The sequence below is a fragment of the Gallus gallus genome, chromosome Z, assembly GCF_016699485.2.
Source record: "Gallus gallus isolate bGalGal1 chromosome Z, bGalGal1.mat.broiler.GRCg7b, whole genome shotgun sequence".
Taxonomy (NCBI): Eukaryota; Metazoa; Chordata; class Aves; order Galliformes; family Phasianidae; genus Gallus; species Gallus gallus.
In genome coordinates this window covers 11,755,953-11,768,007 of record NC_052572.1, presented here as the reverse complement: position 1 = coordinate 11,768,007, position 12,055 = coordinate 11,755,953, and the positions used below count along the sequence as shown (strand labels likewise).

Below are 12,055 nucleotides of genomic sequence, written 5' to 3'. Positions count from 1 at the left end.
CATAATTTGAAAAATGTGCCTTGGAAATGTTCTGCACCTAACTTGTAATGGTAAGAAATAAAACAGTACTCTCAAGCAATGTTGATAATGTTGCTACAACTAATGTGAGTTTTCTTCAGTTGTTAGTGAATGACCTGAGTTTACCTCTGTTCCAAGCCATGGGAATTTAAAACAGATTGAATGCTATTTGCTTGTTTCAGAAAATCCTCACTATTTTATGAATAAGCATTTAAAGTCCTTTATAAGCTTTTCAAAACTTGCGACATTAATCCTAATTCTTGGCTGGTCTTTATGTGTCTGATCCATAGTGAATACTGGGGTGCTCAGTATGGCATCTGCTGAAGTATTTGTTTTCCAGAATAGATTGCACCAACAGGGCTGCACTGTGGTTGTTAAGTGAATGCGCTTGCAACCTCTGAGGGGTGTCTCATGAGCGTTGTCAGAAATGGAAAAGCTCTCTCTCTTTCCAAACAGGTGGAGGTACTGTTTTTGTCCCTAAAATGTCCCTTGGTACTTTCTCTTTAAAATTTCAAGTAGTCAGTAACTTTCCCCAAATCCATCTGCATGGTTACACTGCCTGTGCCACAACAGTGCTAATGCTTCTTGTTGGAATAGTGCTTTCAAATTGCAGGATGAAGAATGACACTACAAAAGAATCTTCTTCAGTAGACTCCTATACAACACTATCAGATTCAAACTTTGCTGACTGTCCAGACTGTGCAGATTTAGGTGTCATCTTCAAACACTTAGAATACAATATAAGTTACCTATATAAGAGGAGAAAGCATTTAAAAAGACAAAAGGACTGTTTGAGTATAAATAGTACAGAAACATGAAACCAGAATCATGAACTGGCAAAACCAAATATTTTCTCATAACATCACTAGATATATTATACTTCTATACATCTTTATATGAGGAAATATATGCTACCAGAGTAACAATGAGATCCCTCCCAAGAGTCACTGGTGTAAATGAGATCAAGGCTGCATTATAGGCTCTGATCAAATCTTCAAACTATAAAACTAATCACATACTTCATTCCCTTTTATTTCAGCCAGGGCTTGCCCTGTAATAGCAGAAGCCATTATACCCATTAAGATTCGTATCGACAAAATGATTTGCACCCATAATTGCTTGATTTATATCTCCCAATGACATTTTAGTAGAAGAGTGAAATATTACAAACACAGTAAGAAAGTGAAAACAGAAATCCAGCATCTGAAGCCTTCAGTCCTTTATTTATCTTCTCAGCTTCCCCATCAGCAAAACTGGGTGGTAGTATCTGTGGTATGTTTACATTTGTAAGTTTTGAAATTTGGTGAGGAAAATGGCAAATGCTGCCAAGCGATAGACCTCTTATTTTTGTGAACAGGAAGTAAATTCTATAACTAGGTTTGTGGATGGGTGGATGGAGGTTGCTGTTTTTCCCGAGTCCTCAAAATAATGCAAATGCAAGAAAATGCAGGTATAATTAATAATAGTTGATAACAATCAGGTAATACAGTTAATAATTGCTAGATCCTTTAAGTCTTTCTGCTACTAAGCTGCACAGTGTTTACATCAGTTAGCATTTGTTAGAAAATTTATTTTTAAAGTATCACTATGTATCTTGAAAAGAAGTGTAATTTGAAGTGAAAAATTAATGCATGCATACTAGTTCAGCCAACTCTATTTTTACATGCTTAAATTGCTATTCTATGTTTTTACTTGCTGTCTTTAAAGTATCAGCAATGGACTCTATATTCTTTCTGTTTAGCCAAGATCAGCTTTAAAGTTTGTTGCATTACATCTTAAAAAAAATGAACTTAATTTATATAGTTTGGTTAGAAGATTTGGAAATGCTCAGATACTAAATTCATCAGTTTTCAGTACCCTGCTTTTGCCAGATAGTAGATTCAGGACCAGATGCTGAGCACTGTCAGCCTGCAGGGTTTCTAAAGTCTACTGCTTTAACCAGTTCTAATCTTTGTATTCCACATTGGATACTAGACTGAGTCTCCTGCACTCCAAAAATCACTAGGAGTCAATGTAGGTCATACCTTACCACTGAAGAGTGCTGTGTTGAAGGATTAGAGCATGTGATCCTATTTCTTTCTTGGACACATTCTGGGATCAAGTGGTGAACCTTGTGTACCTGATATGTCAGGGAGCAAGAGTCGTGCTCCTTCCTTTGTAAGCTGCTTTCCAGCTTGGCTTCCTACTATGCACTCTGGCTGTGACTACATAGACCCTTATTTTAGGTTGCTTAGTCTCATTTCTTCTGTCACTTATCATATAAATGACTTCTCAGCTTGAAAGTAGGGGACAGTAATTTCTCTCTTCTTGGGCTCTAACTGCTGATGGCATGTATAGCAGGAAGCATTCACAGCAGAGGGATGGCAGGCACACGTGTGAACAAAAGCTATATGAGGAGGAAGTGAGCTCTTGCCTCAGAGAACCCTTACTGGGGTGCTGCTGGGCAGCTTTCCCTCAGACTGGGATTAATGGGAACCTGAAGGGGAACACCCAGTACCTACCAGGGCTAAAGCTTCAAAAGCTTCCAGGACACCAACCAGAAGACATCTAAAAAATATTGAAAATCTGTTTTGGAACATGAGAAAATGAAGGTTTTTGTTTTCTTTATATTTTAAGATGTTGACAAGATTTCTTAGAGCTGAATGGGTCTCTGGAAGGGTTCTTAATGGAGAAGCAATAAAGTTTGCTCCAAAGCTTTCATGTGTCACAGACCATTGTATCCTCAGTGTGTCCTTTCATAGCCAGCCAGAAAAACTCCCATTGTGCCACTGTAGATGTATGTGCCCCTTTCATCCTGCTGCTGCTCCCCCTCCCCATGGCTGCTGGCTCCCGCACCCTGCAGCCTCCTCTCTTTTCCTCCTTCCCCTTCCCCAAGGGGCCTGGGAAACTCCGCTGGGCTGCTGGTCCCCATGCACAGGGATGCCTTGAAGTTGTCAGGGCAACCTCAAGTGCTGCACCCGTAATTCCTCCTAGCGTGTGCGCATGCGCAGAGTGAATGGGAACAATTTTTAAGTGTTGGTGGAGATGAAGGGAAGGCAAGAAAGAAGCGGGCTGGCGTATGTCTACAGAACTGCAATCAAACTCAAACCCCTGCCTGTCCTCTCTCTTCAACCATCTATTTCCTCTCTTGAGAAATAAGGGGCAAATCAGTCACACTGTGAGAGAAATAAAAACATGCTGCAGAGTTCTCCAGAGTTTCAGGACAGAAAGCAAAGCACTGCGCTGTTCTTTAACAAAGGTATTAGAGGAAAAGTCAATATTTTAGGATGTAGGAAACGCAATGAAAAAGAAGTAGGGTAACTGCAAAAGAAGGAAACAGAGAGAAACAGTGGAGGAAAAAGGAAGAAATATCTACTTAGGCCAATGTGTTAAATTTTGAATTGTTAATCTGACTGCTCTGATTGTTTGCCTAACTTAATCGTGGTTCTCCAAATTAGTGTGAGCCGATCATGTAGCAGTTTTCTTGAATAGCTACTCTACTACTATTGCTTTTCTTCCAGTTGTGAGTCTAAATTATAAAGAATTCTAAAATTTATAGATCTGGAGGTTATACAATAGATTTCAGTTTTCTCCACATTGCAAGCAAACTGTACGTAATCTATCTGTAGTCCTGTATTTTACTAGGGCACGCTAACACAGTCAAGATACTGTACTCCTCGGGAAGATCAAAGATAAAACACACTGATCATATTCTCTATAGATAATATTTAAATTAGTTACTTTGGAGCTGCTTACTGAAAAAAATTCAAAGGAATTGTTCTAAAAGCCAAAAATCAGAGCCTGTGCTAAAAAGTCCAACTTCAGAACACTTCCTCTCTATAACTGGTGCAACCCTAACCCTGATCCTTATCCTAACCCTAAAATCATAAGTTCTTTGCTATGTAAGTCTGAGAATTTAGTTTAAGCCCATACATATTTTTCCTGTCACAGTACCTTAGAGTTTCTACCTGGCATGTTTTGTTGTTGCTGTTTGTTGGTTACTTGCTGGTGATTTTTACTGCTGTTTTGAATTTGGTTTTGTTCTGTCTTGTTTAGCAAAGAGTATACATATTCACTTTAATGATAACTGGTCAGCATTTCGTATGACTGAGGTCCTATTTCTGCAAATAAATCCTCAATCAACAAAACATACTTGAACTTAAATTTGTCCGTAATGTTAATTACTAACAAAGAATATTTGTTGAAACAAGGCCCAAACTAACAGTTTTTAAATGGGATGTTTTTCTGTACACACACTGACCCCAAAATATTCCAAGAGTAAGCAGTACACCACTGAAGAACTGGGCAGCTAACAAGATCCATTTTGCTTCTCCTAAAAAGACAGTCACTGCACAGGAGTGACACTAAAGCTTGCAGTGATTTTATCATTTGTCAGAGCAAGCAAGATGTACTCTTGTATGCATGTGTACCACCACAGTCTGAAAAAAATTAAAGTGAACAGCTACTACTTTTCATGTGAAAAGTCTCTGCTTCTGAAAGCCTTTTGTTGTCCTTCAAAACTTTTGGAAAAAATAGATTTTACGTATTTGCTTTCCTACATTATAATTCTTTTGTTCTGTGTAATAGAATCAATGACATTGCCCAGAATAGATTTAAATTTTGGTTACTTTAAAAATATTTGTGACTCACTATGATAAAGATTTTAAACATACAAGATAATCAACTCTGAATGAATGCGTACAGAAAACTGTGCCGTCTGGTCCTCATGAATATTCACTATGGCAAATAAAACAGGGAGATTTCTAAGATTCTTTCAGATTTTTTTCTTACTCAATAACAATTATTAGGACTGAATTAATTGCACTTTCTTGCGAATATAGATTTTTATCTAAATTTCTTTTGCATGTTGCAAACTGAGTTTTTAAAAACAGAACATTATGAACAGAACATCTTTTCACCGTTAATTATTTTCCTGTTTATTTTTTAGAGTCTCTTCATTAGGAAATTGCAGTTGCTTGTTAAAGACTCTTATGGTGGAACAGCAATAATGGCAACTGTTGATTCAGGAGTGTTGCCCTAATTTTGTTTCTTTTAAGTTCTCTTTCACTCTCCTAATGAAGCAGTCTTAAAAGGACTACTCCCGACCCCCTACATCCACTAAGCACTATGTGATGAGTAAACTCTCAGTGTGAGACCATGAGAACAATCCCTTTTGTGTATGTTGATGAGGATTTGTGGAAATAAATAAGGCTGTGCAAGCTCATGATGAAATATCATGACAGAAAAATTCTAAGGAAAAGCATTAGTTAGGTAAAGACAGCAGCAGTGTTGCCTGACTTTAATTAACATGATTAAGTTTGGAGCTTTATTCTGATAGCTGCCAAGCATTCCCAGAAAAGGAAAGTCAATATTTAAAGCTTTGACAGCTGAGTCCTACAGGCTCCACATTAGTCCAACCTCCAGGTTGTTTCTTCTAGTAAGAAAATAAAATTGAACAGAAAAAAAAGCAAAGTAACATTTTCAAAGAATTATAAGCAATGGTAAAGTTAATTAATATTAAATTAATATAACTAATAACTTCCTGAAGACACATAAAATTCAAGACTGAAATTCAGCTGTGTCTGCCTTTTTTACAAGAACCAAGAGAGCAAGCTGCCCCCAGATCTCAGTTTAGTTTACGCTTACATGAATATGGAAATTGAAATAATAAAATTGTATGTTTTAGTGTTTTTGCCTTGCCCACTAAGACAGTTTGACAAAGCTCTCAGGAAAATCAGTAATTATGTTTGATCCAAAATTACGTGACTGTGATTAAGACAAAATGAATAAAGAAAACCATGGCAGAGATGTAGTAATGCAATTTAATGAGCCAATTAAGTGGCCAAGAGGGGCTCCTGAAGGACCAAACATGCCCAACAGCTTTGTAGTCCAGCCCCATTCCTTGCCACCAGAAAGCTATTTACTTTGTTTTTTGTAGAATTAGTTTTTCTGTCTATTTGTTGTTCTGAACATCTTGGGATAGTATCAGACAAGCACCAGACCTGGTACAAAGGAAGCAGAAGGAGGGCATGTCTGGGGGAAGACAGACAGCCTATTTGGCACCAGTTTTCCTTTGCTTTGGGTTGGCTGTACTATTAGACTGGATCCTTTGCTGTGTGGTGGCAGTGCTGCTGAAGCACATTCAGAGTTCCTCACTTTGCCCTGCTTATCTTTCAGCTTGCTCTGCTCTCACCACTTTGAAGAACACAACAGGCACCAGCTGGATGAGGACAAGTGAACAAAGGTGTGGAAAAGAACACCTGGGCTCAAGAGGACTCCAGAGAGCCTGGGCTACTTGAAATAGTACTGACTTACAAAAAATCAACATCAAAACAAGCCATTCTGAAGATATAAAGATATTCTTTCTACATTTAATAAGAAATAGCACGGTATAAATGAATCAGAGAAATCACAGACCTTAACAGGAAGATGGGTCTTGAAAGCATGTATAAGAGTCCACATAAGCACTTACATAAAGCAGTGTGCCTTTTTCTGTAGATTCTTCATCACCACAGCAAGGAGAAATGCAGTATATGATGCAAACCTAACTACGCCATACATACTTATTGCTGGTATTCATACATTGGGTTTGAATTATATCTGAATGTGGGCACTGGATACCAATCAGTGACCACTGATGCTGAATCACTCCTCATGATTCTGGTAGATATTGCAGAGGCAACAACATAGTGATGCAAACCGAACACCATATTACTGTTGGTCCAGTGCCTCTTGACGGAGACAGTATAAAAATATTCTAGCAAACCAGTATAATGTGTTGCTAGCTGCAAATGTATTTCCTCCTTTGTAACACTTGTTAAGGGAAAATAGTTACTAACTGATCATGATTTATTGGCCTTCATCCTCCTTGCTCTTCCAACCATAGTTACATCATTAGTAGGAGTATGCTTGTGAAACCACAATAAGGTACTGTCAGAACATTATTTGCTGTGCATGGTAGAGGCCCAAGCAAACTCCAGTGGCTTTGCAGTGACTTTTTACCTTTCACTTAACCATGAATAATGAAAGACCATTTTTACTGTCATTCATCACTGATACTGCTCCTTCTGTGTAATAAATTCATTTTAACAGTATGACACTCCGCTGAATTTCAGTGCAGCTACTTAAATTGTTATCTTGTTTTCTGAAAAATGACAGTAAACTGTCATTGGTAAAAACTATTTCCTGGGACATCAAGCATAGTACTCTGATACAGCTGGCAAATACACTGTAGTGTCTTGGTCAGAATTTAATTTGCCTGAAGTTCAGATGAGTTACTATTTTTACTTTAGCTGTTTTCATGGTAGGTTATTCCTGTCTTTCACTGCTCTTACTGAGTTGGCTTTCATGGAATTTTTTTTTTTACAAATAATACTCAAATAACTTCATTTTCCTCCTTTAAAAGTCTCCTGACAGTGCCAGTCATTGAAGGCATGGAAATCAAGAAGCCTCCCAAGACTGTGATTGTTGTTAAATGATATACAGACATCAGTGTATCGCAGCATCTACTAAAATAAAATCCATAAACAGCAATGAGATACTGCATTTATTATACATCAGTGATACATGTATTAGTGAAGAAAACCTCTTGCAGGAAGGAGTATGCTGTGCTGTGCTGTCCTGAAGACTGTCACCGATTTACTGCTTGGGGTTACAAGATATCAGAATGTGTTTGAAGAAGGACATTTCCTGAAACTCCCATCTGCCTGAGAAGAAGCCTGCTGAGGGCCTGTTTAGATACCCATTTAACTCTTCACATTATTCCATCTTTTGCTCAGAGTATTGGAATGTGCCAAACAATATGCTTTTTGAAGGGAAACTAGGGAGTAATTTATCTTCTTTATGTGTGCTAAGCAGAGCAGGAGGGAGAAGCAAGCAGGGATTCACAGCAAGCCATGGAGCAGTGATTAGTAACAGCTGACAGTCTCAAACCAAGACTCTCTTTCTTTGGTTACCTCATTGTAATAACACAGTACAAAGGACTGACTGTATTCAAGCCAAGAATCAGAGACTCAGGAACACAGAAAATAGCAGCTCACATTTTTTTTGGTAACAAAACACTGCTACTACCTGCACAGTGAGATTCTAAATAGGCATAATTTCAGGTCCAGACATTTGGACCAAACTTCCCCGGAAATGGAACTCTTCTGTTGGGCTTGAAGCCGCTCATTTTCTGTATCACGAGTAAAACAATAAGCACATAAAATTTGCTTAAGGAAAAACATAATGTAATATGGTAAGTTATGTCAGGTTGATCATAAAAAGTTCATTGTGTCAGCTGATAATCCAAAACACATTAAGGTACCTCAAATCCTACAGGACATGTTGTTACAAGACTGAAATAAATACACCAGTAACTACCACCTTTACAGTAACAGACCTCTATTCTGTTCCCCAAGGATGAAAATACCACTTCTCACTTACTCTGAGCATGTTGACAAAAAAATCTACTTTAAATGCAAACTGTAATGTATCCTGGCAAAATGCCACTTACAAGGATGCCTTCCCCTTCTGAATGATGCTAAGCACATTACTTAGTGATCCATAAAAACAGGATCTTAAAATACATGTGGAAGCTTTTAATCTGCTAAAATGCAGGTCTGAGTTCTGGCAAACTGTGCCTGGAGCCCTTCAAAGACAAGTTTTTATTATGTGCAGAACTTATTAAGCAATATCCCACAAATGTACAGTTGCTGCATTCCACATGATGAAGCTGTAAACAATTTACTGTTACTAATGCACTCCTGATCAACTTCATCTGCTACTGAGAAAAATAGTATGACGTGCTTTAGCACAGAGATACGAGACTGAAGGTATACCTAAAGGAACAGTAGTTAGTGTTGCAGTCTAACATAAAAATGCATTTGCTTTTCTATCTTCAGTATGTAATAGATATTTGAAGAGACACTTCTGTTGAGTTGCTAAAAAAATGAAACGAACATAATTTTAGTGAGAGAGGGTCAAGATCTTAAATATATATATATGTTTGTATACAAAGTGACACTGGATTTGGTGTATGGGATTGTACCAATTTGTAATTAGTAATCGCTCTATGCTAGAGGCATCATCTCCTCACTCAAGATATGATCCAGTACTGTTGGCCAGCCAACTTTTGGCTTCTTTACTAAAATGTTCAACAACATACTCTATTGCAGTAGTAGTGTCTTTTATTTGAACGATTGTCCACTGGGGTCTGAAACTGGTTAAGTTCATGCAGCAGCCATGATTTGGAAAGAAGTTTTGCTCAGTTGGATAGTACTCAACTGAGATTTGAACTATCGGCAGTGTGTCTCTGAAGCATATGATAACAACGTGGCCATTGGGTTTCTGCTTGGATTTAATTTCATCACAATTTTTAAAACCTTGAGGTATCTTTCTTTGCTAATTCAGCAATATTTAGGTAACTTTGAAAAGAACAGTGTGACATTGCCTGTAGATACGTGAACAAGACTTGATGTTTTGGAGTAGTATGAGGTTACTGCAGCAACTGCCCACTCATTAAGGAATCCTGCATATTTTTTGTTGTTGCAGTAGCTACTATTTACCCGTTTCTTAATAATCAAGCTACAGTGTCTTATTTTTAAGAAATCTTACCAAAGAAAATGACACCAGTTGGTTTATCTGTGTACAACCCCAAAGCAATACATTTTCAGTTTACTTCCAAGCTATCAGTTCATTTATTTGCTGCAGTTTTACCTATTCATCTTCCAAAAACTGTATCTGAGCTGCTCATGGAGCTGTTGCTTTCTTTTTTGTTTGTGTTACTCAAACCCTGCTGGTGTTTACATGTTCTTGTAATCTTTTTCATTTATTACATTCCTTTCCAGTTGCCAGGCATTATTTTTTTTTCTGTTTTTGCTGGGGTTTTTTTTTTCATTTTTTTTTTCTCCCCCCCCTTCTTGCCCCCCAATATTATGTATGTTTTCTTCAGCCATTCTTGATGGGCTTTCACTTTGCTCCCTGATTTTTCTCATCTCACACCACATGTATAATTTTAATCTCCTCCAAGTTGTAGTATTATCTTCATTCACTTGAAGCACTATATATCAATTTAAATGGAGCTCCATGCTACTGTTGCTATCCCATTCTCTGAACCAATAGAAAAATATCTTAATTTTTAATCTAAAACATTCAAGTCAGCAGTTTAGATAAAACCCCCTCTCAGTTTGGGAAAGTTTGTCCTGAAAGCTATTGCCAGCAAAACCATAGTGACTTTGAGGCAGTACTTAATGTAGTGGAGCATCTGTCCCCCTGATAATACAAATAATAGGCACTACTAAGTAGTGTTATCTGTCTATATTAAAAAGAAATACTTATTTGGTTCTTGCTGTCTCTTCCATTACTCTACATCATGATTTGCATTTGAAACTGCGGAACAGAAACTAATGAGACAATCTGGAGTATTTTTAGCTTATCTTTTTCCAAAAAATCACAGTAACTCGGATTTGGTAATAAAAATTCTGCATATAAAATTTTAAATAATGTAAGAACTTGAATCATCTGTTAATAATGAATCTAAAAAACATCCTGAGACTTCCATAATCAGGCATAAGAGCACCTGTCTAGTGTTAAGAATTCCATGTAAACATATTAGAAAAAAAATAGTGTAACATTTTCAAATTTATGAGATAGCAGGCTTTTAAAATATCACCTATAATCCATCAGGAAATCTCTTAATAATAAATAAGAACATTCTAATTCATGAGATCAGGAGCATCTTACCTTTCTTTTCACAGATTATAGGACTATAGGACCATAGTAACTAATGATTAAATTAAATCTACACCAAGAATTTAATGGGTAAAAGACAGATGAACTTTAGAGAAAGCTAGCATCTTATTTGTGAATTTAAGTTCAGGTAATATGCCATACGTATACTGAGAAGTCTTTACTTTTGCTACAACCTGTCAATTATGCTTCAAATTGCCTTTACACTTTGAATTTTTTTTTCATAGTTCAGTTATGATGTTAAGGCTGTTCTGAGAACTTGTTATGAAAGTGTGGGGTTGGAGTTTCATGTGAACAGGCTTTTGTTTTCCTTCTCTTCTATCCTTTGTTTCAGTGACCTCTTGAACTCTGGGTCACTGATTCAGTTACAGCTTTGCAACATCCAAGCTGTACATATTTTGCTTTGTCTTTCTCCAACTTACAGACTTGTAGGAGGCGATGGAAAGAAGTGGAGACTTCCTCTGGAATGCCTGACAGTAGCAAGGAGTACTTTTTAATAATATTATTCATCTTTTTTTCTGGGGTCTTATAGTGCTAAGTAGGACTGAAAAGCGTTCTGGCTTTCATGATTCAAGTGCCGTACAGTTGCCATCTGGGCATCATCTGTTTGCAGGCAGAACTGAGGATATGAATTTCTATGAGAGGTCTAGGGTACCAAAGAAAATATCAGCTGTTTTAAAACGAAACAGATGAAAGAGAAGGTGTTTAATTTTTTTTTTTTTAGATCACTGTTATTTTTGGACTGTGATGATCTACTGTACAGAAGAGAATCCTGTTTACTTTTAAGGAACTATTGAACATCCTATCTTGAATTTGAAAGCTTCATTTTCTTTATGGATGCATGTTCTTTGTACAGATTCATTAGTCTTGAGACAGACATTAGCAGGTTTAGTAAGCTAATATCCTTGAGCTTTTTTTTTTTTTTTTTTTTAACTAGATTTTGAGAGTTAAGATGTACTGTGCTTGTAAATACAGGACAAGGCTGATTTTCAGTGCAAGAATGTACTCACTGATGAAACAGCCATTCATTAACTGAACTCTTGATCAAAACCTATTGTGTCTCTAGCTCTAAAAAGGAACTATTTTCACTGGAGAATCTCTGATATTATCAAATATTCAAATCTAAGTTAGAGGTGGGTGGTGAATGTCTGAATAAAGTAAGCATTTAGCTTAGCATACAAGAAGTAGTGAGAGCTGTTTATGGAGGGAGCATATTAATTCTAGTGCAAATAGAGTACTTACAGTACTATGCTGTATTTTTCTTTTTCCTTATCAACAGCTATTATCAAGAGCTATTGGCACAATTATCTGAAGACAGAAATGTGTTGTT

The 12,055-nt window shown here is 37.0% G+C and overlaps 1 protein-coding gene across 1 annotated transcript in view; it reads right to left on the bottom strand.

Annotated features, from left to right (window-relative positions):
• The window catches only part of SLC1A3 (solute carrier family 1 member 3), a 64,329-nt gene that overhangs the window by 18,633 nt on the left and 33,641 nt on the right, over positions 1–12,055 (bottom strand). The gene's annotated exons all lie outside the window — the stretch shown is intronic.